This window comes from Megascapheus bottae, chromosome 20 (assembly GCF_031878675.1).
Source record: "Megascapheus bottae isolate mThoBot1 chromosome 20, mThoBot2.hap1, whole genome shotgun sequence".
Taxonomy (NCBI): Eukaryota; Metazoa; Chordata; class Mammalia; order Rodentia; family Geomyidae; genus Megascapheus; species Megascapheus bottae.
In genome coordinates, this window is record NC_143528.1 from 6844362 (window position 1) to 6864431 (window position 20070).

Sequence of the window (20070 nt, forward strand, 5' to 3'; positions counted from 1 at the left end):
TACTGGAAACAGATATGAAGGTTTCCACTATTTCCAGAGTGCCTTGCTGAACTTAAACCATCAGAATAAATAATAACACTGGCTTTGTTTGGTGCGTTCTGGAAAAATGCCTATATTCTATCGCCAGTGAATGTCTCAGGTTAACAACACCTCTGTGTAATGCTGGAGAGACTGGTCCTGTGTGACTCTGGTGACTCTGGTGGACTGTTGACTGCCAGGACTTGGCTTCTGCTGTACATGGCCCCCACACTTCTTCCCTTGAAGCCTCTCCACATAATACACCATCACCACCAATCCACTCATCCACATTCAGAGTTGCCTCTTAGTGAATTCGGGAATCAAAGGATGGTCTTGGGAACCCTGAATATAAATATAATATAAATTTAAAAGTGCAGATTTAGGAGCTGAACTGTAACCAGAAAACCAGAAAGAAAAAGAAACAAAGAGTGGGCAATGCAGAGTAAGTACTTGAGAAAGATGACTAGGAAAGCTACTTGGTCTAATAAATACCAAAGAATTAATGCTGTTCAAATCGATAATTCACAGGATTTATGCTCTAAGGTTTTATTTTCTTTTTATTCATAGGGACATCTAGTGAGACATGACACCAGGAAAACAAACTGCACTCTTACCAGGCAGTCTCAATTTTGCAGCCATGGGCCACACAGAACACAGGGGAACATGATCCAGGGGAGACTGGGGCCTGCTGACATATGAGGAAGATAATGTCAAAGGCCCAGAAAGGCTGGCAGACACTTTGTGGAAGAGAAGGTGATTTTTCATCTTGTGAAAATAAAGTGCTAGCCACTTTCAATTCATTCCTAAGGGGCATGTGTGGGCACTAAGCACAGAGATGTGAATTTTGAATGGTTTGTGGTAACAGTATGTTGATTATTCATGACTTCTTCAATATTTATGGGAATTTATTTTCTAGTACTAAGATGTCCTAAGTTTAAAGTAAGTTATTCTGAAAAAAATGTATTTAACCCTAAAATAAGTAGGATAGGTGAAAGAAAAAGTCTAGACAAATGTTCAGTTAATTAGATTATAACACTGACCCCGCCTATTGTCTCCCAATTAGCTTTACTTTCCTCAGGCCATGTTTTTTATAACTGTCTGATTTACAAATACACCATTTGATCAAATTTTCTCTCTCTGAGAGCTGTATCTGCATGGAAATGTAATATGTATCTCTACTTCATTTTATGGTCCAATAGCAATAACTGTGCAGATATTTAGGGTAAAGTGCTAAGTATTAGGAGAAAGCACTTAAAATAGAAATAATCCTTGTTTAAGAATTGAAGTATTTCACTTTGTTATCTGATATATTGGATATATGAGTATTTGGTTATTTGAAATTGGATAGGAAAGGGGGAAAAACAAGATGAGGGTGGGGGTGAGGGGAGGGAAATGGGGACCAAGACATGAGAAAGGGTATCAATGTATGTGAAGTAACGCACTTTCCATCTGGCGAATGTAATGTAACCCTTCTATTAATTACAATAAAAATTATATGAAAAAAAAGAATTGAGCACCAGAGGAGTACACTGAACTAAATAAAATTCCCCCTGTTTACTGAAGGTTCCACAAGAAGTCAACACATGTCTCATAATTGGCCCTAGATCTAGGAGGAGTAGCCCTAACAAGGGAAATAAAAGAATGCTGAGGAAGGATAAGGTATTCCCACTGCACTGTCTGTCCATTCATCCAACACATGCATTAGGTAACAAGCATCAGGCACTCTGTAGGCTTTGGGGACACCAAAAAGGTGTACGATACTCAGTAAACATTAGCCTGCATGCCTGCATGTACAAATCGTTCTCTGGACTTTTTTTTTTTTTTTTTGCCAGTCCTGGGCTTGGGCTCAGGGTCCGAGCACGGTCCCTGGATTTTCTCAAGGCTAGGGTTCTACCACTTGAGCCACAGCACCACTTCTGGCTTTTTACTATGTATGTGGTACCGAGGAATCAAACCCAGGTCTTCATGCATGCTAGGCAAGCACTCTACCACTAGGCCAAACTCCCGGCCCCAAAAGTTATTTGCTAGTCAGCCATTCTAAATAGTTCAGTCCATGGCAAAGTTGGCTCCCAAGTTTTTAGCTGACTGTATTTATTTTTATTTATTTATTATTTTTTTTTGCCAGTCCTGGGCATGAGCTCAGGGCTTGAGCACTGTCCTTGGACTTTCTCAAGGCTAGAGCCTCATTACCACTTCTGGCTTTTTTTTTGTATGTATGTTGGGTACCGAGGAATCGAACCCGGGACTTCGTGCATGCTAGGCAAGCACGCTACCACTAGGCCAAACTCCAGGCCCTTGTTCTCTGGACTTTTAAACATCACTAATCCAACCTGACAATTACAACAAGATACCCTACAACAGGAGCAATAAGACGTCTCCATATTCACATAGGAACTCTGCTCTTAGCCTTGACGTGAATCACAGAAATGCATTCTCTCCAGATAGATAGATAGAGATAGAGATAGAGATAGAGATATAAATATGTTGTTGGTGGTGGTGGTAGTGGACATGGGACTTGAAATCTGGGCCTAGGTGCTGTCCCTGAACTCTTCAGCTCAAGGCTACTGCCCTACCCCTTGAGCCACAGTGCCACTTCCGGTTTTCTGGTGGTTAATTGGAGTTAAAAGTTTCAAGGACTTATGTGGCCAGGCTGGTGTTGAACTGGGATGCTCAGATCTCAGTCTCCTGAATAGCTAGGATTACAGGCGTGGGTCACAGGCACCCACCTGCATTCTATATTTTTAACTGTAGTTTTGCCTTTGTGCTTATTATGAGCATGTTACTGAGTTCTCATTTATACATACCTTTTCTTTAAAGCTTTATTCTTTTTAGACAATAAAAGTAGGTGTTGACCATAAATGTCAAACTAAAAGTATATTAAGTGGAAAGCAAAAGCACTAACACCACTGCAATCTTTACAATATTCCTTTATAAATTCTTTCATATTTATCTTCATAAAACAAACAGAAAGACATCTTAAAGATTACTTTAAATGCTGCAGGGATTACATATACTCAAGGGTATATGACATTAGTACAGAATTTCTTTCTATTTAAATATATCTCTAAGTTTCTCATTAAAAACATAAAAACACCACAAGCTGAATTTAGCAAATTATGTTGGTATATGTTCTCCTGCATTATATATTTTCATTATCATATAAATACATACAAATACATTTATAAATAATCCTTTTTTTTCTTTTTTTGAAAAAGCAACATTCTTGGCTCCATGACACAGTGGTTATGTACCTTGCTAAAATAAAAAAAAAATGTGATTTAAACTATTGATGGAGGAAAACGGAAAGAGAATGAGATATAAAGAAAAAGAGGAAGAAAGAAAGGAGGTAAGAAAAGGAGGGAAGGAGAGAAGGGAACAAAATAAGAGGGAAAAAAACAATTAAATTCCTATGCCACATATATAATTTCCCCTCTTGTTGTTGTTGTTGTTGTTGTTGTTGTTTTTGGTCGGCCATATGGCTTGAACTCTGGGCCTGGGCTCTTCAGCTGAAGGTTACCACTTTACCACTTGAGCCACAGAGCCACTTCTGGCTTCCTAGTGGTTAACTGTAGATAAGAGTCTCACAGACTTTCCATCCCTGGCTGGGTTTGAATTCTGATTCTCAGAGCTCAGCCTCCTTGAGTAGCTAGGATTACAGGAGGGAGCCACAGGCACCAGTCTCCTTTTTGTTTTCCTTCAACATCACAAAGTTCAAAATTAAAATCCTCTTTAAGATCGGCAATGACTTATTCTAAATAAATTCAAAACAACTACAGAAAATGCGTATTTTGGCAGTTACAATGCCAGTACTTCTCTCTATCCTTACACCATGCCTTACAAGGGAGCTGCAAAATGGTAATGAGCTAGTTGGTGGGTCCTGAGAATTTCTTTCATGGCTGAAGGATCTTATAGTAAGGAAGGGAGAAGAAAAGAGGTGAAAGGAGTCTCCCTGAATCTCATGTGATTTCATCATGAGTCACAGAGCCACACATGTGGTTTATTCTTTTTCCAATGAGACAAATACTCTGATGATTGATACCTTATATTTGGTGAGCACTATCTGCAGGGCACCCAAGAGAAGGGAAATTTCCTCACTTATGGCAAACATTACTGAGAACTATCAAAAGGCACCATGATGTGAAACACCTCATACATCATTTCCATTGAAAATATCCAGAAATAGCATCCTATCAAGAATTACACATTGTCAACATGATATATAGTTACATTTGAATAACCATTAAAAGTGGGTCTTCCATGGGCTCTTGGGTTTAGTTAGTATATAACAATTGGAAGGAATACTGGCTTTGTAACAAGTCACCATAGAAAATATTTATAAGAAAAACAAAATGAAATGAACTATACAACTGTCAGGGGTGAGATGGGTCAGAAGGGAAAAACTGAGAAAAATAAGGGAAGAAGTGCCACTGTTCAAAAAGAAATCTACTCATTCTCTTACATGCATAACTGTAACCTGTTTGTAAATCACCTTTACAATAACAATGAAAAATGAAAAAAGTATGTGAATTCCCTCAAATCTATCTCTTTGGAATCTATCTTTACTCCAAGAAGTAGTAGCTGTATAATTTTTACTTTTTAGAATTATAAAGGAATGCTAACTAACTAATCAACAATAAAGAATTACCTGCAACATGAGATGACACTAAGAGCCAACGGACAAGGCTTTATAATTTCTATGAATTTCCTGTTCTATGGAGAACAAATAATACCAACCTCACCCAGAAATACTCACAGGTGTCTTTATCATAATTCTCCCAAACTCTACATACATTACTTTACTTGGAAAAAGGCATTTTTGCCAATGTGACTGTCCAAAGGTAGAGCATATTGGATTGTCCAGATGCGCCAATACAACCCACACATTGACGACAGATGTGACTTTCAGAAGAAAAGGCAGAGAGATGTAATCAGGCCGCCTTTTATGGAGACTCACTAGCAAAGGAATTCAGGTAATGTTTATAAGCTGAAAAGTTCAAGGAAGTGGATTCTCCCCTGCAGCACAGAAGAAATAGCATGAGAGACTAAATCTAGTCCAGACAAAGCCACATTGCACTTGTCTTTTCCTGCAAATGTAAGAAAAACATGTGTTGTTTTAAGCCAACAAGACTGTGATTATTTGTTTTAGCAGCAACAGGACACTAATGCATACACTTTCTTCGTGATTAAGTTTAGAACCTGAAGTCACCCCATTCTCTAGTTCCTGTGCTAGAGATTGTATTATTTTTTTAAAAAAAAAGCAAAACAAAACAAAAAACCAGCATGCCTGGTTCTTGCAGCATGCTTATGATGCCACATATTTAGAATGTAGTGATAAATCTAGATACATAAGGCCATACAGTATGACGCTAAAAGAAAGGACCTCTAGGATATAGAAACAAAAGCCATATAATGAGTGATTGTTGTCCTTAATGCACTATGTTATCTCTCATCTCTTTTGCTGTCCCTTGGTTATCTCATATTGTCACAGTATCTCACTTTGTTATCTGATATATTGGTTATATTTGTATTTGGTTATTTGAAATTGTATAGGGAAGGGGGGAAAACAAGATGAGGGGTAGGGGTGAAGGGGAGGGAAATGGGGACCAAGACACGAGAAAGGGTATCAATGTATGTGAAGTAATGCACCTTGTATCTGGAGAATATAATGTAACCCTTCTATTAATTACAATAAAAATATATGAAAAAAAGAAGATCTCAATCTAAGGCAGTCTATGGCAAAAGCACCATCGATCCTATTTTTTAAATATAAGCGAACAGGGCCTAGAGCGCAGCCTAGTGGTACCGTGGTTGCCTGCACAAAGACCCAGGTTCAATTCTTCAGTACCACAGAAAGAAAAATCTGAAAGTAGTACTTTGACTCCAGGGGTAGAACACTAGCCTTGAGAAAGCCCAAGAATAGTGCCCAAGCCCTGAGTTCAAGGCCCAGGACTGGCAAACATAGATATATGTAGACATTTAGCTATCTTTCTGTCTGTCTGTCTATTCAAGCAAACACTATCAAACAAATAAATAAAAAATCCTAAAGCAGCACAGTCTAGGCAGTAGAGTGTTGGTGTAGTAAGAACAGGCACTGTATTCAAGATTCAGTATTGGCCAAAAGGAAAAAAAATAAAAACATACATTGATCAATACATTTTTGCCCTTTACTCAGTTTTTTTTTTAATAAAAGTGAATTTTAGACGTACTTGTGGAGGTATCATAAGACAACTGGCCCAACATAAGTTGTTTGATTTAAGCTATACAGAAATAAACACTCTAGTACAGAGATAGGAATCATGACGGGGACAAGAGAGCTTTCGGAACTGAGTGGGAAAATACACAGCATGCCTTTTCCAACATCATGCTGCTCAATATTAAAGCTCAAAGTTAGCTTTTTCTCTGCATGTAGTACCAAGATATCAAACCCATGGCTTTGTGCATGCTAGGCAAGTACTCTACCAGGAGGCCCTAGCTATATGTGTCATTGTCCAGGCAATCCCCTGTACCTAAAGCATCAGGCCTTCTTCATTCCTCCTCCAAGTTCTGTTCCCTCCAATACTTTCTTGCTTAACAACAGATGGAAAGAAAATTCCAGCTACACATCAAGAATAAAGGCTGAGGGCATGCCATGAAGCACTCGGAACAGGCCCAAGTCAAATACATCTCTACAGGTAGAATTTAGTTTTGCTTTCACGTGGATTGTTTAACAATCTGACTAATCAAGACAGGAGATTAGTACATAATTTTAACCTATTCAAAGGACAACATAGAACAGTTACAATCCATTACCTCCAGATTACACCTGTCAGTTGAAATTACATTATCCTTCGTGAGCATAAGCTCAATATATCCATAAAGACAAAGTGATGAGATAGTTTAGACATTGAGTAAATGCATCAGAAACTTATTTATAAGTAGGCAAAGTATTTCTTTCAAATATGTTTAACTTAACAGAACAGTTTTGCTTTTGAATAAGTTTGCATGAAATTTCTATTCAGGCCTGTAAAGATTTTGTCTCTATTTTGGAATTGTATACCAGAAGTTTTTCTTTTTTTATTTGTATTTTATTGTCAGGGTAATGTACAGAGGAGTTACAGTTACATATGTCAGGTAGTGGGTACATTACTTCTAGAATATTGATATCCTTTCTCATGTTTCTGGCCTCCTTTCCCTCCTACAATCATCTTGTTTTTCTTTTTTCCCTTCCCTTCCCTATTTCAAATAAACAAATATATATATATATAATATATATATATACACAATATACTAGGTAACCAAGTCAGATACAGTAACATGAGCTAAACCATAAAGGGAAAAAAGAAAAGCGAAATAACTTCACATAGTACATTAAGAACAACAATCACAAGGATAGAAGTTTTTCTTATATTGTAACCTACACAGGGAAAGTTCCAATAACACGATCTTAGGAAAAACATAAAAACTGACATCATTTAGAATAATTATAACAAGGATGACAATAACTGCCATTCACTATGATGCATCTATGCACAAAGCTTCTGAAATGTTTTAATTCTCTCAAATAATGATTGAAGAGAAGAATAAGAACGTCCCTTAATAGGCACTGATAATTATGAGTATATAGATATGATTATAACTGTATATCTTTACATATTCTTTCTCATTTACTTTAGCTGCACACTGCACCTATGTATTGCCACACAAGACTGACTATTTTACCAGTCAGAACATTAACTTCTAGAATTCCATTAGGGAGGTGAACCATGGCTACAAAATCCTTTCTATACTGCAAAGTGGTTCTCAGCCTTGGTATATATAGTTAATCATGTCAAGAAAGAAAGAGCCAAGTTATTTAGCATGATATAATATTCTTTTTGTGTATTACGAAATGGAAAAGGGAAGGTGTGAGAAAAATTGTCTAAGCAGTGGGCATTGGGATTCGTAAAATTAGTAGACATAGTAGGATGTTGTTCCCCGAAGTGATGTCATTACCTACCCCTTAAAGCATCTGTGAGGCCTTAGATGTCTCTGAGAAACACAGCCCTTGGCTCCAGTATATCATTTACAAGACTCTTCCCCCACCCCCAGCCACCTTCAGTTTCAATTAGAAAAGATGGTGAATACCTAAATTCAAAACTAACACAGAGATTCACACTTCTCAAAGTCCATTAGCTACCAGGATAAGAATGTGACCTACAAAGGTAGAATCTCTAGAAAGGAGTCTCAAACATGCATGCTTTCTGAACTTTCCACAGCACTCTGTGATGTAAGTCCACACAGAAAGAAATGTGCTTCTACTCACGTAAATAACTAGGCATGCAGCACTAAAATGATTCTCAAATGATGCGTCTATTCAGAAGCTAATGCAAGAAATAAAGGCATCAACTGTGGACTCAGACTGAGTTTAGTGAGTTAAACAGTTCCATTAACTCTAAGAGACTAATGTCCTTAAAAAATGTCCCTCCGAAAATCTGTATTTTTCCATCTCTAAAAGTTATCTCGTTACCAACCTCAAGGTTTTCCTCCAAGAATGCTTCACTCGCATACAATCTGGACTAAAGCAGTACTTCTCAAGTGTAAACTGGACAAACAAAACATAGTACTACATAGGAAAGTCACATTAGAATCTTGGTAGCCTAGTCTACTCTTTACACATCTCTGTATAACAGAATCATGAATGGAATTATCAGAAATCAGAAGTTTGGATTTAACTATATTCAGGAAAAACATGCATTTCAGTGGGTAATACCCTTTACTATTAACCCCAATTCCCATAAAAAGTCTGAGATTAGGCTATGCACTTGCTTGTAATCTACATGGTCATAAAACCCACTTATTTACTATTGTAAGATATTAGACTGTTACGGCATACACCTTCAGAACAAGTAAAGTACAGGAGCTCACTTTTTATAATCTCACGATGAACATACCCAGAGAACCATAGTCTTATGACTCAAAGCTCCACACCTCAGATGAATAAGAGTCCATTTTTAGGAAATAGTTTCCATTCTCAAGTCCTTCTTCACTAAAACTAAACTCACTCCTATCCCAACTGGAGAAAAGTCTTCTTCAAAGTTACTCTTTATCTGTTCTTGACATGGTGTTTATACAGCTTTGCAGCTGTTTCAAAAATCTGCTGTTATTCCTTAGCCCAGACAAGTTTACTTTCAGAGGAGAGCAGATCCGATACATTTAAACCATTGTTTACATGTTGTATACCTAGATCAACTTTTCCAAAATGATTTTTCATTTTCACCATTGCTCTACTTGGGATGTGAGATGCTCCCTGCCCCTCCTCCACCCAGGCCCTCATACTAGATACTCTTTTGGCCTCGGGTCTAGAACTATTGGGAGGTGAGAGAACCTTTAAGAGGGGACCTTCTGGGATGCTTTCAAGTTATCAGGGCCATGCCTGCAGAAGAGAGACTTGGACCCCAGTCCCTTCTTCCATTTTTTGTTGTTTCTTCCCAGTTCCATGAAGAGGGACTTTGAACTAAGCTGTCCTTTTTTGTACCATACTCTAAACCATCATTCCTCAACTGCAACCTTGTTGTAATGATAGCAATATCAAATTCTTATTGCATAATTCCTGGTTCCTACACAACGTCTCTATACATATGTACTTATACAAATTTAGTGAAATGAATGGCCTGGTGATGTCTGCATCATCCTTAGCCTACACATGAAGAACTGAAGGATATTCTCACGTTGAGCAGGTGAACAAAGCCTTGTTTTGCTTTTGGTTTTGTTTTTGCCAGTCCTGGGGCCTGGACTCAGAGCCCAGGCACTGTCCTTGGGCTTTCTCAAGGTTAGTGCTCTAACTCTTGAGCCACATCACCACTTCTGGCTCTTTCTGTGTATGTGGTACCAAGGAATTAAATCCAGGGCTTCATGCATGCTAGGCAAGCACTTTACCAATAGGCCACACTTCTCGCCCTGAACAAAACCTTTCGAGATTAGGAAAGGGAGAATCCAGGGATAGTGCTTGAGATGGGGGTTCTTATACCTTCAGTGGGCCTCAAATAGAACACCGAGGCTTGAGAATTTGCATTTCTGTGTAAAAAGCTGTGCCACACTGATGTTGCACCTAAAGCAGAGGGGAGCTTCCTTCTCACAAACCATCATTTAGAAATTGTACTAATCACACCTTACTAGGTGTAAACATAATTCACTTCTAAAATTCAACCTTCAACCACCCATCATTAGCTTCAGAAAAGAGTTTAAATGGAAGAAAAGAGATATGAAAGCTAGCCTCCATCTGTTTCATTTTTCTACAAGGCCAGTGAAAAGGAAAGGAAAACCCAAGTAGTGCCATTCTAGTAGTCACAGATTTAGTCTCTTCTTATGTTTAAATTTAATGTGGAAAGCCTCCTGCCTGCCACTTTTGATAACAAATAACCCAGGATACTCTTCAATGCCATTTCTTCAATTATATTTTCTTTACTGCTCAAACAAGATAAATGGGGGGAATCCAAACAATTTTTCATAGGTCAGAGATTCAGAGCACCTGGCGCAGATGGAGTTTGGTTAACAATACAAAGATAACTCCTGGAAAATTACAACCTAGGCAGGTTTTCTTTTCTTCATCTTCAGGTTTGTGGTCGATTTCCCATTCACAGAACTAAGCCTCCCTTTACAAAAAATAATTAACAGAAGAAATCATTCAATCTTCCAGTTAAAAAACAATGAGGTAGTGTTGTTACGAAGGCAAGCAATTGATTTACAGACTCTCTTGGCTGAGTGATTTCCTTATTTAAATTGTGGTGTGTGAGTGCATGCAAGGTATATACACAAGTGATCTACAAATGTGAGGCCCCACTGCTGCATTTAGTTAACTATTTTCATAATTTCCTATTGGAAATAGTTTGAATTAAAAAATCAAACTAGTTAGGTTAGGCTGAGATATGAATTAATATAGCCAATAAATAGCAGGTTATAAATAGAAGTAAAACATGAGACGACCACGTACAAGCAAATTAACAAATGTCAGGACATGGTCAGAAATTAGAGTGAAACATAAGAAAAAATGGTTGGTGGAGAAGATGATTGCTTTCTCAGCCTTCACTATTTTCATGAAATGTCTGATGAGCACCATTTTTATTGCATAGCATGAGCAGAGGAAGTGAGATGTAAAGAAGCAACAGGTTTGACCCTGTCTAGTAAAGTAACCGTCCCCGAGGAAAGCTTGGTGGTGTCATGTAAGATTCAGGTGGGTTAAAACTTTAACAAGACTACACGAGAGATGGTGTGCACAGTGACAACTTGAACAAATCCAAAGAAATTCAGCCCTGAAGATCGATACCCTCACCACTCACATCATTTAAAAGTGGACTGGACAGACGACTAGAGATTTTCATGGGAAGGACCAATCCTAGTGCTTGCATTGAGGAATGTGCACTGCTACAATCCCTTCTGCCAAGATCTTCTTACATTGCCATTCTCAGAACACCACTTAGGCTGTTTTTGCAACACACAGCATGAATAACTTGGATGTAGTTTGCCACTTTGGTTTCAGTGGCTCTCACACAGGGTTTTCATGCAGTCAGCTGCTCGCTCTGTCATACAGATTCCAAGGCAAAAAGCCCCAGTGCTCCCAGGATGCCACCACGACCATGACGAGGAGGACAAGGACCAAGAAAATAATAGGGCATGAATGTAAAAGAGGGATGAGGGACTCAGGGTATGTTTTTTAAAAGAGAGCATGGGAATATGATGGATGGGTAAATGTGTTCAAATAAAGCACACTATGAATGTCTGTGTCTATCACAGAGAAACTAATTCAGGTTGAAAACATGTGTGTATGTATGTGTATCTATATACATGCATGCATGCATGTATGTATGTACGTATGTATATAATGTAGTTATGACATGTTGATGTATATATATATACATGCATGCATGTGTGCATGGGTATATAGATATGTAATTTTTAAGCCTTTCTTTCAGTAGTCGTACAAAGGGATTACAGTTCAATATGTCACTTTGTAATACAATGCACCTCCATTAATGTCTTCCTTTCCATGGTTACTCTTCATCCCTCCTAACCCCACCAACTCCTTCAAGTTACCTTGTCCCATTTCCTTGTATTTCTGTTGAATATTACGACTTTATTCACTCACCCTTCTTTCTCTGTTCATCTGCCCCATTGTTGAGCCTCCACCTTGAAAAAGTTTATTTCACCATTCTGGTATTCATTTAGTAAACTAACTTAGTCATTCAAAGGACTTAGTGCCCCCCTGCATATACTATAATCAGCATGTGTATGGGTACATATGACCCTATGTATGTTTACATACATGTTTATCATTTAGATCAATCACACATATAAGAATCAACATGTACTCTTTGTCTTTCTGAGCCTGTGTGACTTCATGTAACATATTTTCCACATCTATCCCATTTCTTGGAAAATGACATATTTTCCCTGATAGATTAGATACAATCCTCTCTCATACTCAGTATATATGTATGTGTATATATATGCACATTTATATAGATGTTCACTCATATACATATACATACATGTGTATAAGCACACATATACACACTGTACATGTATATGTATGTATATATGTATTTACTGTGTGCATATTAAGGTATATATATATGCATATATATTACATGTCCTTGATCCACTTATTCATTTAGGGAATCTGGGCTGTGTATGTGTATATATGTATATTAAATAGTGGATTTTAAAAATTGTCTCATATACATATGTGATTCATTTTTTTAAAAAATTAGGCCATTTCAACTACAACACAAGGTCACCAGCCGGAAGCCAAATTCTGACTTGTTCAACCTCAGAATTTGACACTTTTTCTTTGTTAGCCATTTGCTACACTAGCTCAACTTGCTTCTGTTTTCTGCCACGGAGTTTTTAATCTCCTTATTTATCCTTTAAGTACTTGTTTAAAGAGCTCTCCCTCTGAAACACATTGTCTCCCACAGAACATTAATCAGTTGTTGCTTTGATGAACTCAAAGGAATGGTATGCAATTTTTTAATTCTATAACAATTCTTATGCAGCCTAAGAACTTTCATTTCATAACTGTGAGGTTTTCAAAGGCACAAGCGAAAAGCCACAGTAGGTGTACTACTGTTTTCTAACACTTCACCAGGATAGGTAACTGGAACATTATGTGTGACAGGTACTGCAGAAAATGACATGGGAAGGAGAAAGCAACAGAAAGCAAAAATCCTCCAGTCTCAGCTCTGTGGTGAAGTGCTAGAAAAACTGTTTAATAACAGTGAAATGAAGTTTTACTATCTCTGAGAAGAGTCAAATGCCTTATCACTGAATTTCTTCAATGTGATCCTAATAGGAAAATGTTCCTTAAAACCCTTAAAGGCTGTCAAGGCATCACTAAATATACCTTGTCCTCTTGTATCTTGCATAAGTGAGTACTTTATTTAACATTCTTGGAACCTGGGACATTGTACTTGCTAGGCAAGCGTGTTGCCACTGAGCTACATCTCAGCCCATCAGGGTATAATTTAAATGAGGATATGTCCAGCATCTGAAGTTTAGAAAGCCTATACAGTTTTGTAACAGAATTCCTGGGACTTGCAGTTAAGAGTAGATGATGCTTGCTGGGTGTTAGTGACTCAGCCATGTAATCCTACATACGGGACTGCCATCTGAGGGTCACTGCTCAAAGCCAGCCTAGACAGCAAAGTCCACAAGACTCTTATCTCCAATTACCAGCAAAAGCAGAAATTGAGTTTCAACTCGAGTGGTAGAGAATCACACTTAAGGGAAAAAGCTAAGGGACAGAGCCTAGGTTCTAAATTGAAGCTCCAGTTTCTGCACCAAAAAAAAGTATTTTAAAGTAGATTACAGGGCTGGGTGTTTGGCCCAGTGGTACAGTGCTTGCCTAGCATGCACAAAGACATGGGTTCGATTCCTAGGTTCTACATAAATAGAAAAAAGCCAGAAGTGGTACTGTGGCTCAACTGGTAGACCTCTAGCTTTGAGAAAACCCAAAGACAGTATTCAGGCCCTGAGTTCAAGGCCAGGACTGGCCAAAAAAAAGTAGATGACAGTATTAAGATAGGCAATTATTATGAAGTAGAAAGGTAATTGGGATCACAAATATGAAATTAAATGCAGAGCTCCATAAACAATCAATAGCAATGCTAAGGAAAATTGCTAATGTCCTTCTTGAGTCATGACAGGAGCAGCTATGTCCAGGCAGAGTCGTCATAAATCTACAAAGCAAAAGCCTCCTTTGCAATTCTTATTCATCTTTTGGAATTTATTACCAATGAAATATTAAAGCTCAGTCTCAAGACAATACAAAAGATAAAGTACTTCAGCCCAGTAAACTTTAAGGTGAATGAAAAACTGCACTTTTTTCTATAAATAATATATCTTAAAAATCCCAAACCAGCAAAAGAAAGCATTACATTTTTTAATCAAAACATTTTAAACATCTTTGTTCAAAACTGAGCAAAAGCTTCAGACCATGAAAAATTGGTTTTCTTTAAGAAAAAAAAAATAAAAGGGACTTGAGGCAGTTCTGAAAGCCTCTCCACTGTTGTATTCTTTTTTTGGTTAAAGACATCACAGCACATAAAGAAAGATAAGAAATACAGTTGTCTGGCCCAAGTTACATATCAAAAAGTGTCATCAACTGCTGTAGGGGAAAAACACAAACCCTCCACTGCAGCCTTCCAAATGTCTTTCAATTCACCTTGATAGATTTCATCTTTCTTTTTGCAGAATTGTCAACAACTCCTCAAGGTTGAAATCACTTTGTCTTTAGATTTATTAGGTCAAGATTTGCGGATATCCTTTAACAGTGTATTTTGGCTATAATAATCCATAATTCCCAGGTCTTATTGAAATTCCAAAGATCAAATGGCGTTTTTTCCCTACTTCCTACAACACCCACATTGCATATTATCTAGGACCATCATATGGATTCTGCTGAGAGTGTTGTGAGCTCACTCACTTTCTCAGGTGTTGAAGACTTCAAATGCAATAAAAACCCTTGCATTACACAAAAGCAATGAAATGAAGGCCAGAAACAGAAAGAAAAGTATCTATGTGAAATGACAAATTCACCCAGGTGCCGACATCACAAAACCACAACATGGTTTGTGATCACACTATTCAAAAGAAATGTATTCAGTAGCTTACTTATATCACTGTAACTCCTCTATATATCACCTTTACAATTAAAAAATTAAAGGCTTCATGTCTAAAGGAACAAACATACATTTTTCATGATACCATAGTGGCTGGGCTTGGCTAAAATTTTAAGAAGGACTATCTAAATGAATGATAGTGTCTCACACTGGGGAAAACAAAACGATAACATGAGATTAAGGATTCTAATTAAAAAGAATTTAAATTAAATTACTCACTCCAAATAAGAATAGTTAAAATGCATAATCACTGCCCACATCTATATCCAGTGGAGGATTTTGCAGCAGAGCTGTGTGCATGACAGGCTCTTACAGAAAACCAGCCACTGGGAAAGGGACCTGTGAGATACCATAGCTGAGAGGGATATGTTAACACAGTCAGCGAAGCAGGCCCAGTACCTCGCCATTGTGAGAGTCTGGTTATAAATCAAACGGAAGGCAGGGCCCTCAGAGAGATAGAGGTAAAGAGAACAAGATAAATTATTTGGACTCTAAAGGCAAAAATTTAAGTGTCATTTGCTCCATAAAATCTTTCATGATCTTACCAGTCAACCCACATGGATCTCATTCAAATTCCTCAGCGTTTTCATTTCCATTCATTTGGAACACTGAAGAAATAGTGCTTCAATGCTAGCTATCATACCAATTTGACTGCCCATGTATTTACCTACATCAATGTTTCTTTTTTGTAGAATGTTTCTCTTTGTCACTCTCATTTTCTCTTTCTCTGTCTTTATCTCTCTTTCTCTCTTACACACATACACTTTTGCACTAAACAACAATAACACCATCATTTTCTTCTATTTATTGTTCAGTGAATAATTGGCTGATTAAAAGGTTCACAGAGCTTTAAGTATAAAAGCAGAGAGTAACTAGAAAATATGACACAAGGCAAATCACTTCTTCAGGACTTCTTTAATTATTTCTAAAATGGACACACAGACTACTCTGACTCCAATGAGCCTGCAGAAACAGTTTGACCACAGTGTATCTTTGAAAGTGTGCTTTAATTGCCAGAACTGCCAGGGTTTGTCAATCCTGAGTATATTACATCTGCCAATGTCTAATTCAAAGTTCTTGTTCCTCTGACTGAAGATATCATATTCATATAAGTATTACTTTCAATTTTCAGTCTAGAAGCAGAATCTTAGTAGCATGAAATTATAACAAAACTATAATAAAGTTTGTTAAATCAAACTCGAGGAATCCCTCCCTAAAACATGATACCCCACCAAGCACAGTGGCTCACGCCTGTAATCCTAGCTACTCAGGAGGCCGAGATATGAGAATTAAGGTTCAAAGCCAGCTGGGGCACAAAAGGACCAGAGACTCTTATCTCCAATTAACCTCTAGAAAATGGGAAGTGGGGCTTGCCTCAAGAGTAGGGTGGTAGCCCTGAGCTAAAGGGCTCTGGAACAGCACCCAAGTCAAATTTAAGACTCAAGCCTCATAAAAAAATATACTCCCCCCCAAAACCCAAACATCATTCTAACATCTACCCTTGTTACAATAAATTCAAATATGTAACTGCATTTGTGTATTCTCTTGGACACACATATGTTTTAGACTGTTTGATCCCATGTATCCCAGATCCAGATGTTATTAACACTTCAGGCCTTTGGGAATTCACCAATTATAGATGAGGCTCTAAGGGTGGGTTGTTGAGGTGTGGGATGGACACATTTATGAGAAGGTAAGAGATGACACTGAGAAAGGAATGTACTTCTTTCCTGACTCACAAAAATATAGCACTTCTGTATATCACCTCTATAATAATGATGCCCTCCTGCCCCTACCTTCTCCATCCTTCTCAACAAAATCTCCATAATCACAAAGAAATCCTGTAAGAAGGCCTCAGGGTGAAAATTACTATGGGTGCCTTTAACTTGGACACCCTAGTGTCTAGATTTACGGAAGGTTGATTTCCACTGGTTAAGGCATCCAGCCTATGATATTTTAGTACACAATATTGATGTACCTTCATACTAATTTAATAATGTAAACTTAATCATGTAAAATGTATTGTTTATGCCACATCACTGTGATGAGACATCACAGTGCTTATACATGGTATCCCAAGGTGATGGAATATTGGGATCTCAGTGCTATATGTGCAATGTAATGGTCTTTGAAATATCCCTAAACAGCATGTCAATAAAGAACATAAATGCATATGAAATGTCAGCCTTATATAGCAAAATGTACATTGCTCATGCAACACAAGTCAAAGGGAAGTCAAATTAATGTCTCAGTTGTTCCATTGTCTCTTCACATCAGTCTTTGTATAAATATGAACAGTAATTTTTATTCTTTTTGCATCATCTCTGGTTTTACTGACTTGTATTCTCAGGCATTTATGGTCCTGAAAGAGGTCCAAAAATGTCCACACAGACACTCTGGGCTGGAAATCGAGGAGAGAAAATAAAAACCGAATGCAGTGGTTCATGGGTCATGCAGGCCTTAGTGCAAGGACAAAGCATACAAAGACAATGGAAGGGACAGAAAGGACAACCACTATAGATTTACTCAGATAAACCAGGTGGCTCTTACCAAGGCAAAAGAAAGGATGAACACAATCCTAAGATCTCCATGTCAGGGGACAAAGGGGACAGCTGGTGTGTCATTTACACAAAGAAGAAAAAGGCTAAGGTAGAAGCCTCATGGGGTTCACTGGTAATGAACTATACTGTCTCTATACAACTTACCCAGGAATGCAATGGCTGGAAAGTCTCCTGAAGGGGGACTCAGGCACTGTCATTGAGCCCCAAGTAACCTTCACAGAGTGTGCACATCATCTAGGTTTCTGTTATTGGTCAAATGGGATAACTTTTATTCTCTCCAGGGCTGAAGAGAATGCACCTCTGTCACGATCACATTCATTTCTTTAATGAGCAATATAGGAAATCAAAAGAAACATCTATTCTTCTTGACATAGGAGGTAGCTCTAGAAATAGTTTTCTGTTACCCTTTTTGCAGCATTCTCCTGATGGGATAATAAACAACACCCTGCTGAATCACTTCCACACCTGCACCTGAAAGAAGCAGACTGCTGCTTTTTAAGTGGGGCGAGTTAAGAGTGATGAGAAGCTAATGTGCCTCGGATCACCTGCAACGATCCCCACTATCCTCTGCTATCATTCCAGTATGCACCTGCCCCATTACGCATCCTTCCTGCCCTGCAGAAGCACCTTAAACCCCTAACACCTTTACAACCCAGGTGTGCCACAGAATTACTCAAGAGTTCTCAGTCTCCACAGCCAATAGGGTAGAATGAATTGAAAAGTTAAGAGAATCAATAGTAAGGTGACATATCCTGAATGGTCAAAGGGTGAAATAGAGGCCAAATCAGGACTTGGAAGAGGTAGGCAGAAATGGCATCCTGTTGTTGGAGAGATGACTGACTCACACTACTACACAAAAACCCATGCATAGGGAGGACCCACAAGATTGGGTGGTGGTCCTTGAATCTAGGAAAAGTGGAATGGCAACCTTCAGAACCAATCTAGGATCGAGATTCAAGGGCACATGCAAGGCCACGCAACAGTTTGGATCCTAGGGACTGTAAGCAACATGTCTCTAGAATAGCACAATTCCCAAGGTTGGTTAGTAATTCCAGAGGGTAGAGGGCTCTGTCTACATGTCTTGCGATATCCTTTTTACACTGAGATGTAACTCAGTCTAAATACTTGCAAGTTTTGCCCTACTTGTCAGATTAGACCACCTTCCTTTCACCTAAAATTTTATTGATGCTTGATTGTCCAGGCAAGTATCATACTGCAAGGCTAGGGAAAAGGAAATCAAGTGAATAGTGGAAGAGACTATTCCCTGTTAGGGTAGACAATTCTCCTCACATAGTACTTGAGTCTAAAAGGAAATTAGTTAAGGACCATGTATGTACACGGTACTATACAAAGCACTGTTATCAAGGAGATATGGGGCAGAAGTATGCCTACTCTCTCACTGTAGTTTCCATATACATTTAAAGATACAGGTAAACAGGAAGTGCAGGATAGAGAGTAATGGCCATGACCCAATCATGGGCATACAACATTATACAATAGTGAAGTAGAGAAGTTCAGAGGCAGCGAAAGATCTGGATGACCCTGACATACTTACAGTATGGTGAGAATGAAGGAAGAACATCCTAAAAATGGGGCAAACAAAAATGATGTAGACAATTCAATTGAACTTCTTCTTTCAAGAGGGAAACCAATTGTGAGCTCAGAGCACACAAACACACTCAGAAGATCACATTAAAAAATCCAGCTATATGGCGGGGTTGTGGAGAAAAAGGAACCCTATTACACTGCTGGTGGGAATGTAGACTAGTTCAGCCACTCTGGAAAGCAGTGTGGAGCGTTCTTAAAGAACTGAAAATAGACCTTCCCTATGATCCCGCCATACCACTTCTGGGCATCTATCCTGAACATCATGACCCAAGATATTATAAGGACACCTGTTCAGCTATGTTCATCTCTGCACTATTCACAATAGCCAGGCGATGGAAACAATCCAGATGCCCTACTGCAGATGAATGGATACAGAAAATGTTGTATATATACACAATGGAATTCTACATAGCCAACAGACAAGATAAAATAATAGCATTCACAGGGAAGTGGATGAATCTAGAGCGAATCATGTTGAGTGAGACAAGTCAAGACCTAAGAAAAAAAAGGCTCATGGTATCCTTAATATGTGGCTATTAAATCCAAAGAGTACAAGAGCGAGGACTCAATAACTGCATACCCAAAGCTGTGGACATGGTAATGGAAATATAAACATAACTATATAGACATAAAAACCTATGACTCTATAAACATAATGTTTATTTCATAAATTAATGTTTCTATGACATACAAACCCTTAGCCTAATTTTGATTAAGTTCTAAATACTAAGTCCCAGTGATTGTAAATA

At 38.2% G+C, this 20070-nt stretch overlaps 1 protein-coding gene across 4 annotated transcripts in view; it reads right to left on the bottom strand.

Annotated features, from left to right (window-relative positions):
• The window catches only part of Unc5d (unc-5 netrin receptor D), a 559209-nt gene that overhangs the window by 384852 nt on the left and 154287 nt on the right, over positions 1-20070 (bottom strand). The window lies entirely within an intron of this gene.